General features: G+C 36.1%; 1 long non-coding RNA gene across 1 annotated transcript; it reads right to left on the reverse strand.

Annotated features, from left to right (window-relative positions):
- Window positions 1-76: 76 nt before the first annotated feature.
- Window positions 77-11,790, reverse strand: LOC109365991 (uncharacterized). The gene is made up of 3 exons (XR_004159048.2): window positions 11,732-11,790; window positions 474-524; window positions 77-230 (listed from the first exon to the last, which is right to left on the reverse strand). It is a non-coding gene; the product is annotated as an uncharacterized LOC109365991 (long non-coding RNA).
- Between the last annotated feature and the right edge of the window lie 2,555 nt (window positions 11,791-14,345).

Raw genomic sequence — 14,345 nt, forward strand, 5'->3', positions numbered from 1 at the left:
ACTGTTTCAGAAACATTCTATTTTATAAACATTGTTTACAGAGCAGTGCATTTCTATGTGGTTTTCTTACCTTATACCACTGTTTTTTGTCACCCCATGTATAATTCTGAGCAGTTGATCCGTCATGGCATGTGCAGGCTGGCATCTCCCCAGGACCAGAGGTGCCAGGATCTCAGGGGTTGCCCAGGCTGATGGGGAACACAAGGACAGCCCCAGCTCCAGGTACCTCTCTGGAATCAAGATAAATCCTGGTCAGGTCAGGAGTCGGACCTGAGTGTGGGCCTGGCTCACTAGCACCTGCGGCCAAAGCAGGGTATGGGAAGCCTTCAGAAATGACAGTGAACACCATTTTTCAGTCATTTGTGACTAATCTCAATATTTAATCTGTCTTCTGTGAACAAAAGCCATCCTGCATGTGCTCACCCACTACCCAGGTGACTCAAACTAAGTGGTGTTTCCACATGAGATCTCACCTCAGCTGCTCCTCAATGTGTCTGCAGCCCATGATCCTGCTTGCCTGATTCCTAAAAGTGACAAGATGATATATTAGTGGTAGTCTATCTAAAAGATTACATGACCAACACAAATTACAAGAATTCTTCAGAAAGAAACTTAGAATTAACATTTTCATATGATTTTTTTCTTACTACAATTTCAAAGATTCACAAAGGGATCTCAAATTATTCCACTAACACGAATCATACTCCCTGTTGCTGAAAATAGTATTTTTGACATGGGTAATAATAAAATTATTATTTAAACAATGCAAGCCAGGAATCTAAATATAGTCACAAAAACTGAAAATTCTGGGGAAAATTGAAGAGGTAGAATGAAGTGGTTGTTGAATTCTTTCTAATGTGTACAAATGTAGAACAGAGAATTTAGCTACAAAATATGGCCAGGTAAATGTTATGAAAGAAAATCCCCAAGATATTTTAATTACTAAATATTAACTGAGCTAAGTCATATAAAAAATCCATAATATGTCAGTTTCTGACCTCTTCCATCTCTCTGGAGTCTGCCCTCACAGCTGACTCAGAAAGAAGAGCAAGAATAGATTTTTACATTTGTAAGCACTGGAAAACTGTATATCAACTTCAGAATAGATAGATAAATAAATAAATAAATCTTTCCTTCCATATTTGGATTTCTTTCAATCAACGCTTTCCAAACATGGCAAAACAGATTTGTGTCTTTCTGCAAATTTTCAAACCACTCTTTATTCCTATCTGACCTTCTGTCATCATTAGTAGAAATAGGATATGAATCTCAGCATTTCAGGATTTCTCACTAGCAATAGATAGAGAAATTGGGCAACACAAGAAATGCACTTAAATGAGTACTGGCAATAGCACATCTCATCCACTTTTAAAGTCATACAATCAAGATGAATGGTAGATGAAAATGCACCTACAACATCTTAAACACTTGTTAAAATTTCCCAGTAGTGATTATGGAGTAGAACTGAGATTCTGCATCATTCTAAATTTCCTTTATTTCTGTCTTTCACTGAAATTTATCAGAGAACTGAAAAATCAAGACACAGCAATGGAACTAGATCCTCAGAAGCCAAATTTTCAAACACAGCTTTTACAAAGGAATAAAGATAGTTCTGTTGATTTAAGGAAAGTGTTTCCACTTTCACTTCTTTTGCAGAGTAAAGTAGAGATTAACTCAGGATTATCACTCAGGTACTGGACTGACAGATCCTATAGCCTTACTATCACTGATTCTTGAGGAATTTATCTCTTGGGATACAAATCCATCAAATCAATTAGAGATTTCTGTGTGAATTAAAAAATAATTCTAAAGAAAATCAGAAAAAAATTGTCTTAAGATGAGACAGATGTGTTGTTAAAAGCTTTCACTGATAACTTCCACTGGAAGAATTTGCACAGTATATGTAAACCTTCTGCTATAGATGAATGCAGGGAAAGGAGTATTTTACACCTAACAACATTGGTGCTACATCCTACTACCTGAGTTTCCTGAGGAAAAAGATACTGGCAGAGACAAGGAAATGTAATTGGCATGCATGTTTCTCAAATTCCATGCTCCAAAGATGTCACTGATTATACTTACAAAAATTCCAAATAATTTCTGTAGCCATTATACTTACACATCTACAGCTTCTTAACAGCAATTATAGATGAGTAATATTGAAGAAATGTGTTTAAGGGAAGACAGGGAAAACCAGTGGTGTTAAAAATTAAACTGTTTAAAGTGTTTAAGACTTAGCTCTTGTTCGCCTTTTGTTCTACAAACTAAACTAAATTCTACATTACGTTGTTTGCCCTTGATCAGACTAGCTTGGCGTTCATGTACTTTAATTCTTGTGCCTGAAATTTGGGCACCTAAACTTCCACACTGCCCTGAAATATAGCCCATAGAGTGAAATGACCACGTTCAAAAGTGCAGCCATCATCATAAGGGAAGCAACTTAGGGAAATTAGTTCAGGTCTAGATGCTCAAAATTAGATAACATATATACTACCCAGTGTGCCTATCAGAACAAGAATATTCAAATGTTCACAACAATGTACTAAGCTACACAGCCAATTTAGGGTTATCTGCCATTACTGAAGCCAATGAGATTCTTTAAACTATTATAAAAGCAGCTAAATCAGAACTATTATCCCCTCTTACAGGCAAATTAGTGCTAATTTAAACACCTAGATATAATGACTATGACAGGATATAATGAATACTATATTATTGTATTTGATTAATTTTGAACAAATGTACTACTGAAACAGAAAGCTTTTCTTAGAAGGCCACATACACCTTCCATATAAAAAAGATATCCATGAAAATTCTTAAATCTTCTTCATACTTGACTCCTCACACATTGCTTCTTCTAGTTTATAACTCTATCTTGTATTGCAGAAAAAGGCAAGGTTTGTACAGCCAGTGGTTTCTCTCTTCATTCTTATAAGAACTGTTTGTGATGTGTTAACATCCATAAAGAATAAGTTCAGCTTTTCCAACTCATATTTTTTTGATAATACTGCAAAGTCTACAAAATAGTTTAAATAAATATATGTAATGCATATATATAACTGTAAGGATATAGATAGAGATCACAAAGAATTTTAAGGGATTTTTAATATAGATATTAAGTAAAAAAAGGATTATAAAATCTACAATAAAAAAGAACAAGACTGAACTTCCTAAGAGGCTCCACTGCATAAAGGGACCAGAGGGAGGAGGAGAAAAAAAGACACTCTTCTGAGTTTCACAGATTCAGGCACCACAAATTCATGAAAGCATCATTCTGTGCTCCCTTTCTGAATTGGCAATTCTCAAGTTACTCCAGTGCAGTGTTGCCAAGTTTCTAAAAGCTGAAAGAGCTATTGCAACATCTAAAATCAGTGGAAATGCTATGATGAAATGTGTCACAAAACTTATCTGGGAACCATTTACTTTTTAAAGAGCAACATTCTTCTTTCGCAGAAAACAGAATTATTGCATTTGGAGAATTTATCGGGAAGGAAAGCCTTCTATTAAAAAATAAATAAATAAATAAAGCAACCTGAAAGTAATCTGTTTCATAGTTCATTCTAAGTGAAATAAAAAATAAATACAAAAGCAAAACAAAATAGGAAAAATAACTAGTCAGGCCTTTTAGTATTACTCTGATATTAATCCATCATATCATACATTGGACAGGCAAAATCATGTGTAAAATTTTATACTGGATGATAATCTTTATAGAAGACATTTAATCCACTTCTTCATGGTAAGACTAACTCATGACTTGGCCAAGTAATTTAGGAATAATTTATAATTAGATTCCTAAATTTTACTCATACAGATGTGATATAAACCGAAGTACATGTATTTTTACTGGAATCCATATCGTATGTTTCAGCTTCCTCCCCTTCTTGGGAAGATTGTTATAGTACCTTCTCCTTTTCTTGGCAAAGTTATTCATTCTTGTTAATCATGTTACATGTCCTGTCCCCTAACCCAGAAATTTAAACTATCCTTAAGGTACACAGCCTGTGAAGTTATTGCTTGAAAATGTTTTCAGCAAATTTTACCTGTAGCCATGATTCTGTATGGGAACCGTGAGCCATCAAGAGGAATTTCCAAAAACATATGAATATTTCATACTGTAGAGTGGGAGACAGTGTTCAGATCCTTAGAATTTAGGATTATAGAATTCAAAATTTTGATCAGTTTCCCTCTTTTTTGGGGGAGGAACAAAAGCAGTAATTGCATAGTGTCAACTCACATACTGCATTACTGAAAGGTGTTGATATAGCATCCATTACAAAGATGTTTGAAATTGGCTAGAAGAAATTAAGGGTATTATTGATAGAATTTAATAAGAGAGTGTGCAGGCACAAGAGACAATGCTGACAAAGTAAGTTTTACCTGTCAAACATTTTGGAGTGAACCTTGGATTGTGTTCCCAAAGATCTTTCCTTTAATTTTCTTTTTGTCTCCAAATTCTGTGGCTCTATCTGTAGAACTGCTACAAAGAAAACTGGTCTTAGAGCATTTCTAGCTGTGCTAACATCTGGAGACAGAAGATATCTCAGGAAATATCTGCAGCTGACTATCCACATTAAAGGAATTTACAGAGATTTCTGAACTTCATTTGCTTATTCACATCATAACCCTTGTCTTTTCAAAAATTTAGCTGTGGAACTAGAAGAATTTTTTTTTTTCCTATTATCTTTGCAGTATATTTAAAAAGTGACAAAAATTAACATCTTAATTGGATAGGAGTTTTCATTTTTTTTCGTGTCAAGACAGTCTTCCAGAGAACAGTCACTGTAACTCATACTCTAACTCAGAAAGCCTTCAGCATTTTTTTCTTCTCATGGAACAAAGGTTACTCAGAACAAGATATAAAAACACAATAAACTGTCTTCCCACAGAAGGAATTTAATTCCTATCTTTCTTTGTTCTTGAGATTTTCCGAATTCAGATTTCAGACTGTAAAATGTTTGGAGCTGGATTCTCCTGGTTTCTCTGTTTTCCATAGCATTAGGTGCTCAATCAGAAACAATTTGTTTAACACTTCGCACTCATAGAAAAATTAGCTGTGTGCACGGTTTACAAAGAACAGTTTGTGTCTCTCTAGATTTTAAACCGTCCTGCCAATCTGCAGATACATTCAATTTCCATGACAACTGGGTCTTCTTTCTGCTCCTCAACCTCCATTTTGACAGATCTTTTTCTCTATTCATGTAAGTCTGCAGCTTTAAAGTGAACATCTAATACCAATATAACTGTCATAAAATTTCTGGATTTGGAAGAACTACAGTGTTAAATATTTAATAAACAATTATACTGCAAATGACTCCATTACAGAGTTACAAACAGATGCCTCCAATGGAGCATTACTTTATCGGTGGTTGCAAACTATATCAAAGCCCACATTTTACTTTGAAACCAAAGTTGTATTTTTTGGAACAGTGACATAGGGCTTAGCTACACTTCTGCCAGAATTTCTGTTGATGAGTCAGAAGGACGGTTGGAGAAGGCATCACTTACACTGTCAATAGGTACTCAAGACTATGGAAAGCAAGTAACTCTTCTTTGCTGCCGTCTACACTGGTTTCATTACATTGAAGTGGTTTGTTATCCTTGAATACAACCCACCTGGCCTCCCACTCCAGCTGTCTGTAAATCAAATCTCATTTGTTGCACTGTGCACACCATGTCAGTGGCAGCAAAATGCTAAGGGCTTCCCCTATATAAACAGGGACAGACTGTGGGAACATTTTCCTGGATGAATATTGAGAACTTGCCAATCTGCATTCAGTATTAGGTGAAGGATGGCTTTATTCACTATCATGCTGGAGCACAACTCCCAGCTGTACTCTCCTTAGATTTCATTTTGAAGGGTTGCAAGATCACTGAAAAAAAAAAAAGAAAAGATGCTGTAAGAAGCAGGGAGAAGTGATTTGAATTGGTAAGTGGCCACGTTCCACGAGATCTGGTGCTGAACTAAAACTGCAGAATAACACAGGGGGGAGAGTTGTCTCTGTGACATGTTAGAATGAGATTTATAAGTAAACTATTACTGCTGCAGAAATTCAGCCACAGTTTTTCTCTCTAAAATGGATCTGAAGTTTATGTCTATTTGAGATTGAAGTTTAAGGCTTTTATCTTATTATTTTAGTGTGTTTTTACATTAAAATGTATAGATCCAGATGGAGGATCCAGTTTCTCAAGCAATCTGACATCACTTGTTCTTGATAAACCCCAATTAGCCCCACAAAACTTTGGATATGGAAGTTCTCTAAGGCAAAAAGGAAAAGCAAACACACAAGTGTATGAGTGCAGATCTTGTCGTAAGAAGCAAATGGTTTCTAAGAGGTGATCTACTGTCAGTCAAAGGGCTACATACTATAGTTCTGTCTAAATTTGGTACAAAAAAAAAAGCAAACAATTCCAGGAATCTGCTTATTTTTCTGATAAAAAAAAGTTTCTAAGTTCCTTCTGAGCTTGATCTCCCACAGCTGTGACCATGTAATAATCTGGTGTATCTTCCCTGAGTCAGGGTTATTTAGTCCAAAGGTTTTGAGAGAGATTATATTGTGACTAAAGACCTCTGCATCATCATAAATGTTTGATTTGTTATTACTTCTCATGACAAGTAGAAGTCCTTTTCCAACACAGCTCAAAGACAAAATGGAAGAAAAAAGGGACACAGGGCATAGAATTATTCATTTAGGAGTGTGTTATTAAAAAAAAAATTGCAATGAAAAATGTGGAAACATTAAAATGAATAGAAGATAGGCAAAATGCTCATTTAACACTTAGTTTTCGAAAGAAAATTTTGACATACTGAGAAAAACTTTCAATAAAAGCCACTGATTTCTGTCTCTCCTTAAAAGAGATACACGTCTGTATGCTTAAAGCCAGCTATAATTGAATGTGATTAAATTAATCTTTTTATGTTAGCAAGAGATCATTACTTTAACATTCTCAGATACTCTCAATGACTGCAGCTGATGGCAAAATTCCAGAAATTACTAGAAGTGTAATTTCTAAGGAAGTATATTTCAAAATATTCAGTCCCACTAGAAGTTGTCAAAATGGCTATTTTCTGAGGAAAAGCAGGGTAAAAATGAATTTCAGTATTAAGCTAAATTATATTAAGAAAAATAAATTTTAAAAAGTAGGTGAAAACATACTGAGAGCAGGAGATAGGGAGATACAATACACATTCAATTCTTTAGTAGTTTGTTGTGAACACGTTATAAACATGAAGACAGATAAATAACAAATATGGGAGAAAGTCCCTTTATGTCTTCTTGCAGAGTTGAGGACTTTTGTATTTCTCCTGCTGCTCTGTCATTTAGAAGCTGTAGATGCACTAGAAACTGGGAAGAGACACATCCAGGACAGCTGACCCAAAATGGCCAAAGGGATATTTTCCATACTATATGATCACGTTCAGCAATAAAAGAAGGTGTAAAAAGTGGAATGTGGAAAGGGGGGGGGGGGGGGGGGAGGGGAAGTGTTGAATGGAGGTGGTATGTTTTCATGGAAGCCTTGTATCTAAGCAGATGTCACCATATACCTGTTTTGACTCTGTCTTACCGTCAGGTCAAAACAAGGCGAGTGTACAAATCCACCCTAAAAAAAAAAATACGATTGTTTAGATTGAAAAGAGAACTATATCTTGCTCTGTCTCTCAAAAAAGACAGCTGAGAGAAAATGGAAAATACCTGGGAACACATCTGTCCCTCAGCTCAGGCTTAGATTCATTCCCCAGGCTCAAACTACCATGAATGAAAGTAGGGAAAGTAGGGTCTTGGGATGAACCAGGAAGTGAACCAACTGCATAAAATCAAGGCACATGTTGTACAGCGTAGTCTGGTCTTTCTGACAAAATACATCATTCCTGATACTCCTCCTCAGAGATCAGTTACTGTGTGCTTGTAGTTCTTCTTTACATGGCAAGAGGACAAAGAGCCTAGAGATCCAGAGTTTATTAAATAGAAATTGAAGTAGAAAGATGAAAGTACTGTTTTTGTTTTTTTTCCAGCTCCAAATTTTACAGCATTCAAAAGCTAAAAAAATTAGAACTGAAAATGAATGACTTATGTTTTACTTCAGATTCTATATTCTTATATGAATCAGACTCTCCACCCACAGATGTTTAATAAGTTTTATATCTAAAGATCACTGTCATATCAATAAAGATTGTTGCATCATGACATATGCAGTTCAGATAGTTGATTAATTCAAAACATGAATGAAAATCAACAACTTTTGATAAATAGTAAGGATTGAAACAATCTGCCAATTTTAATCTCAAACTTTCTAGTTAAAAATTGCAGGGCTTAGTGAAATTCCTTTGAATAGCTTCTGAAATTTATTTTTCTGATTATATAACAAAGGGTCAAGATTTCCTACAAAACATATTTAATGAAAACTTTTCTTCCTCCTACTCTTATTGTCTTTTATCTCTAAGGGAAAATGTTAAGAGAAAAAAACAACACAAAAAAATATTTGCTCAGCCTCACTCTCAGGCAGGAAATTAAAGATGAGGTGTTATGAAACTTTCTTAAGACACCTCCAGATGCCTAAATAAAATCACAAACCTAAATTCAAAAGACAGGATACTCAGAACAAAATATATCGTTTTAACTAATAACTGTCAGTCATAAGAAAGGCAAAACATGCAGCAGAACACTGAGAAAATGTTTTATCTGTTAAGCTTTAGACAAATATTCATTTAAAAAAATAAATAAAAATCTTAGTTGCATGAAAAGTTTGCCAGGTGACTAAATAAACTTGTCCTGAGTTCCAATAGTATTTACAATACTAATTACCCTTCTCTGCTACAAGAAAGAGCAAAGGCTCAGGAGAGGAAATATTTAATTAGAATATATCATCACTCAGAGGGTGGTGACACATTGGAACAGGTTGACCAGAGAGGTTGTGGATGCCTCGTCCCTGGAGGAATTCAAGGCCAGGTTGGATGCTGCTCTGGGCAGCCTGGTCTAGTGGCTGTTGACCCTGCCCATGGCAGGGGGGTTGAAACTAGATGATCATTGTGGTCCTTTTCAAACCAGGCCATTCTATGATGATTTTATGATGATCTATCTGGAAAAAAAGTTGTGTATAATTTGTTGTTTTCTGCATGAAGAACAGGACAGTGCTGACTTATCCATTGCTTCATTGCTAACATTTCAATACTTTGAGAGGAATTTAAGAATTCTCTTTATTTGCAGGACCCAAAGGCCCTTCAGTGGGGGTTTAAGAAACATAGGAACCTTAAACTAGTTGGTCTGTTGCCAGTAAACCAAGACTTAAAAAATAATTCAGAGAAATCTCACAATAACATCAGCCAGCTCTTTGAGTTCTCTGGGATGACTCCCATTGAACCACACAGAATTATGTGCTTTTAATTGGAGCAGAAAATCCTGAATGGGTTCAGAGTCAGCTGTGAAGTTACTGTTCCTATAGTCATAATCCTACAGTTCAGAGCCACAGGTGTCCTGCAGCCCATCACTGATATTAAAGAAAGAGACAAAGGCGTCATGAAACACCTTTGCTTTATTTACACCTCTATTCAGGAGGTGACCAACCTCAACAAAAAAATGAAGAAATGATACCTCCAATTCTACTTTTGCCTTTTTCTTATCCCTCACAGTACCAGCCAGCTTCAACGTTGGGCTTTAGCTGCACAAATTTTCTCCTTACAGTGGCAAACAGCATCTTTATAGTCCTCCCATCTTACCTAACCTCCCTTCCAAAGGCCATACACTTTTTTTCCATAAACTCTAGAAGATCCCTGCTCAACCAAACTGAACTTTTGCCCTGCCTTCTTGACTACCAATACTTTGGAATCATCCATTCCTGCATGCTAAAGAGATGGCTCTGAAGAAGTGACCAGCACTGATGGATCCCACTGCCTTCAAAAGCAGTTTACTGAGCAAAATGGTTCTCTGAGCTTCTCGAGAGCAGTCTGAAGTCTGCTCTCCCCACACCTAAGTGCAGTTTTTTGTGGCAGTTTTCCTCCGTTTTCTTCACTATTACTTTCAATACAGGAATTTGTGGAGAATTCAGAAGAATGTGCTGTGACTAATGCTCGGCACTTCTTAATTTTGGTTCTATCTGTACAATAAATCTGATTATCAATATAAAAAAATGCTGTTCTAGCTCTAATACCAGTTATCATACCTTTCTGATATAAACTGAGACACTCATTCATGGCACTGATATTCTTTATGAAAAGTAATTTCTCAAAACTCACAGCAATTCTCTGAAGTCTTCTTGACCTATTAGTTCTGGGAGAAATGATTTGCCTGTATTTAAACTGCGCATTCACTGTAATCCTGGAAAAGAAGCTAGATGCTCTGAATACGAATCTTTTTTATATAATTCCACGTTGTTTCTTTATTTGCCTCCTTTCCATTGTCACTTTTTACTTAAATAATAATAATAAAAGCAACAACTAAACAATTGAACTCCATCATCCGTATGAAGTTTGAATGTGCATTAGTGTTCACAAAGACTGAAGGCATGAGGCTTGGACTAAGATATTCCTCTTACCTTTTCAACTTCACAGTTATTCCCCTTTTATTCTGGCTAGCTACATTTCACACCTGTATCATCAGTATTTATAATTATTTTACAAAGTCAATGCAAAATTTTCTAAAGAATTTTCCCCATGGAGAAAAGTCATCATTCAGAAGGCATTAGAATTTATTATAGTTGTTGAATTATTATCAGTCCTTCACGGAATATAGAGCCAAGACTCCGATCTTGTTGTTTTGCCAAAGTTCAGATTTGAGAATTATTAAGCATAGAGGTCACAGTTATTATAACAACAAAAACTATGTAACTCATAAAGTATCACAGTATTCCTTTGGATCATCATGAATTTTTGTTCTCTTAAAAGAAGAACAATTTATCCCCAATAAATTTGACAAGAAGAGAAAATACAATCGTATTTTCTAATCATCTTAGCCTATAACATTCTGGCATCTTGCGAACTGCTATCTGAGTGAATCCAGGGGAGGTCTGAGATAAGTAACAAATCCACAAGACATCAAGTAGTTACTGCTATATGATATTTGAACAGCGAGTGTTCAACTTTTGCACATTTTCATGGAGCTCCAACCTTCAATTCTCTCATTTACCTCTCTTCTAGTTAATGGACTGGAAAATGGGTCTACGGTTTCCCCAGGTTTAAAAATTTCCATAATAAAAGCAAATTAAATAACTTTTCTTTAGGCTGTTCTATCAATTATGATTTCTACTGTTCTTATTTCTCCTTTCTCAGACTCTAATCTGGTACAAAATTGATACAAAAAGAGCATCTAGAGACAGCTTTGAACACTGCTGGTACTTATTTAAATGCTTAATGGCATCAGAATTCTTAAATGCTATTGCTTTGGCTGCCTTGCATCCACCTCTCACATCCTGTCATTATCAATCATTTGACCAAGGCAATCTATAATTAAAGCTGAGTAGATTCAGAGAGTACTTTTGGGAGGGTGGGAAGCTTCATAAATTAAGATGGGAAGCTAACAAACAAGTACGCATTTTTCAAAGGTTAGGATTTTATAAAATTAGACAGAGAAAAATTATTTGTTTACTTGTTTTTCAGGAAGAAAGTAAAAGTAGGAGGAACTTATTAGGCTTCTATTCCAGTACCTTAGTTCCTTATTTCCACCACTGTCTGGTTCTTTACATATCTCCGCACATCCTTCATCACTTACTTGCAGGAAAGGAAGATGAATGTACTTACGTTCCATTAAAAATGTGGATCAAGAAAATTGTAGGCAAGTAGTCAAGGAGCTGTTTCATTGCTTTTCTTATCTAGGAAGAAAATTGTGACAAAATTGAAGTTCTCACAATAAATTTTGAACTTCATCTAGAGGAATTCTCATACAAAACTTGTGACAACAAATTCCATTTAATTCTATTAAAAACTGTTTTCTCATCCACTGTAAGCTGCTCTTAGCATCATAAGAACATGATCATTACAGGCTACTTAAAAACTATGGTTTTTGTTTTTACTAAGATGGCAATTCTTCGTTACATTTCTGTCACTGTATTTTTCTCCTCTCCCTTGAAGATCTGACAGCTGTAGGACTACATCTCTTGTTTTCTGCCACAGCGTTTTCCTTCATTTGTTCAAAATCATTTTCATGTTCTTCAGATCTCATCTCTGTATTCAATACCCACCCAGCACCTTTGTTTTCTTCCACAAATTTTCTTCCACAATTTTTCAGCTCTAAAAAATTCTCTATTATTTTTGGTGAAAATCAGAATTTTTATAAAAAAAAACTAAAAATTGGAACTTCGGTTAGAGCCTCATAAATCTTCAGCAGGAATTTTCCAGAACATTTAAGAATGTGAAGAATAAGAAATTTGGTTTCTCACTGTTGACCAACATTGCCCCACCACCAATTTTAAAAACATGAACTGCAAGATTAAAAATATAGATGCTGAGTAAGACTAACCAAATTGCTTCATTATAGTAAAAGATTGCTGTTTTGAGACTCATCCCATAAATTCTGCTGCACAAAGCATCCATTTTTAAAAACATTCGGGCCCAGACCTACATTTTTCATTGTCTGGAGGTATTCCGTCACTCCTGTTTCTCTTTCAGGTTAGAGGGATTCTCTGCTATGTGCCCCAGATGTTTCTGGTAGAAATGGAGCAGGCTCACATCTGGCCCCACTGCTTTGCTACTTTTGCTGCCTGCACTGGCTGTATCTCAACAAATCCCAGTTCTACTGTAGAAGACACTGTTATGATGTGCCTCAGTACTAGCAGTGTGTTGTCATGACTTCTTCCATGCACACCCCAGTGCACGGCACAAACATCTGCTGCAGTTTTTCTAGCTTTTCTTTGCCTTTTGTTTCTACAGCTGTCTATCGTGTACAAGAAACACATGGCAGATTGCAATTTATCATTAGCAGCTCTCAGCTTCTAAGGCTGAAGCTTCTCCTTCACTCTGCAGCCCCAAGCTGACTTGCTGACAAGAAGTAATGATGAACCATGTGAGATCTTGTCTCTTTTAGCTACAATATATCTTCACCAATTCTGATTTCCAGACACTGCATGCAGCACCACAGCAACCTCTCTTCACAAAGGCAAGCCTTCTTGGACTTGAAGATGTCCTTAATAAGATATGTTGAGGTGGATGTCATTTTTGTCATAAGGGGAAAAGATTCTTCGTCCAGATAAAGACGAACGTGTTGTCTGTGAGGAAGGCTGTACCTGGGAAGCAGAGTCAAACTGAACTCCAGTGCTCTTAGCAGCACTAGAGTGTTCCAGTTTTCAGCAGCGTGTCTGTCATTGTTAACTTCTTGCTGTTTCAGCACCTGGATTTTCATACTAAGCTGCTTCTCCTGTGGCCAGGGCTGGAAGGCAATTAGATCAACAGTCAGTGGGGAACACAACCCAAAACTCTCTGATGAAAGGTTTTGCCATTTGAAATCCATGATGTAAAGTGGCAGTGGAGAAGTTAATCAGCAGAAAAGCAGAGCCTTCTCATGCTTTTTCCCCCCTTACTAAGTAACTAATAACACGTACAGATACCAGCAATCTGTTTCACTGTTTGTTATTTTGCCATCTCCACAAATTTTTTCACACTTGAACAGCTTTACAAAGCAAAGGCTGGATTCTGACCCCACCAGGAAGCACCCAGATCCAGGCACAAAGTGAGAAAGCCTGGAGGTGCTTCTTTCATGTCTGCGTTGAAACTGAATAGAATCCAAACTCTTGTCTCTCTTCACCCACATGGCTGCTACGCAGGAGAGGGATGAGTTGAGACAGTTTCATAGAAATTAAAATCAGGTTGCTTTTTTTTTTTTTGTGGAACCAAAGAGAACTTCAGCATTGATGATACATCTATCAAGTTGATAAAAGGAAAACTACAAGTTCTCACTCCCTACCATTGTATGTGGATAATGCTATGGGCAGAAACATGGTATAGAATGGCAAAAAAGGAGAGATTTGAAAACAGGGACACGGTTCTTTGGAAGAACACACTGAATAAGTATATGGATAAAGTTGTATCCTATAAGATCTCTATGCAGGCTTTCCCTTGAAGCTTTTTATTGTCCACAGTAAACAGTCATATTTCTTTTTGTCACAGATGATCCTATGATCCTAGTCTATAAATGATGTGAAAGTTTGTTTCTCGTGTTTCTTTGATTTTGCAGTACCCTTGGTAAGAGTATAGTGTAGGTTAATTCTCACCTGAGGCAGCCAGCAGTTATCTTTTAAAAATCTTTGAAAAATAAACCTATTTTTTACCTAAAGAATCTAAAGCCACAGGCAAAAGTTATTAAACAAACATCAGAACATAACTTTTCAAACACAGACTAGGGATTTTCTACACATTAAAT

Source organism: Meleagris gallopavo, chromosome 2 (assembly GCF_905368555.1).
Source record: "Meleagris gallopavo chromosome 2, MGAL_WU_HG_1.1, whole genome shotgun sequence".
Classification (NCBI taxonomy): domain Eukaryota; kingdom Metazoa; phylum Chordata; class Aves; order Galliformes; family Phasianidae; genus Meleagris; species Meleagris gallopavo.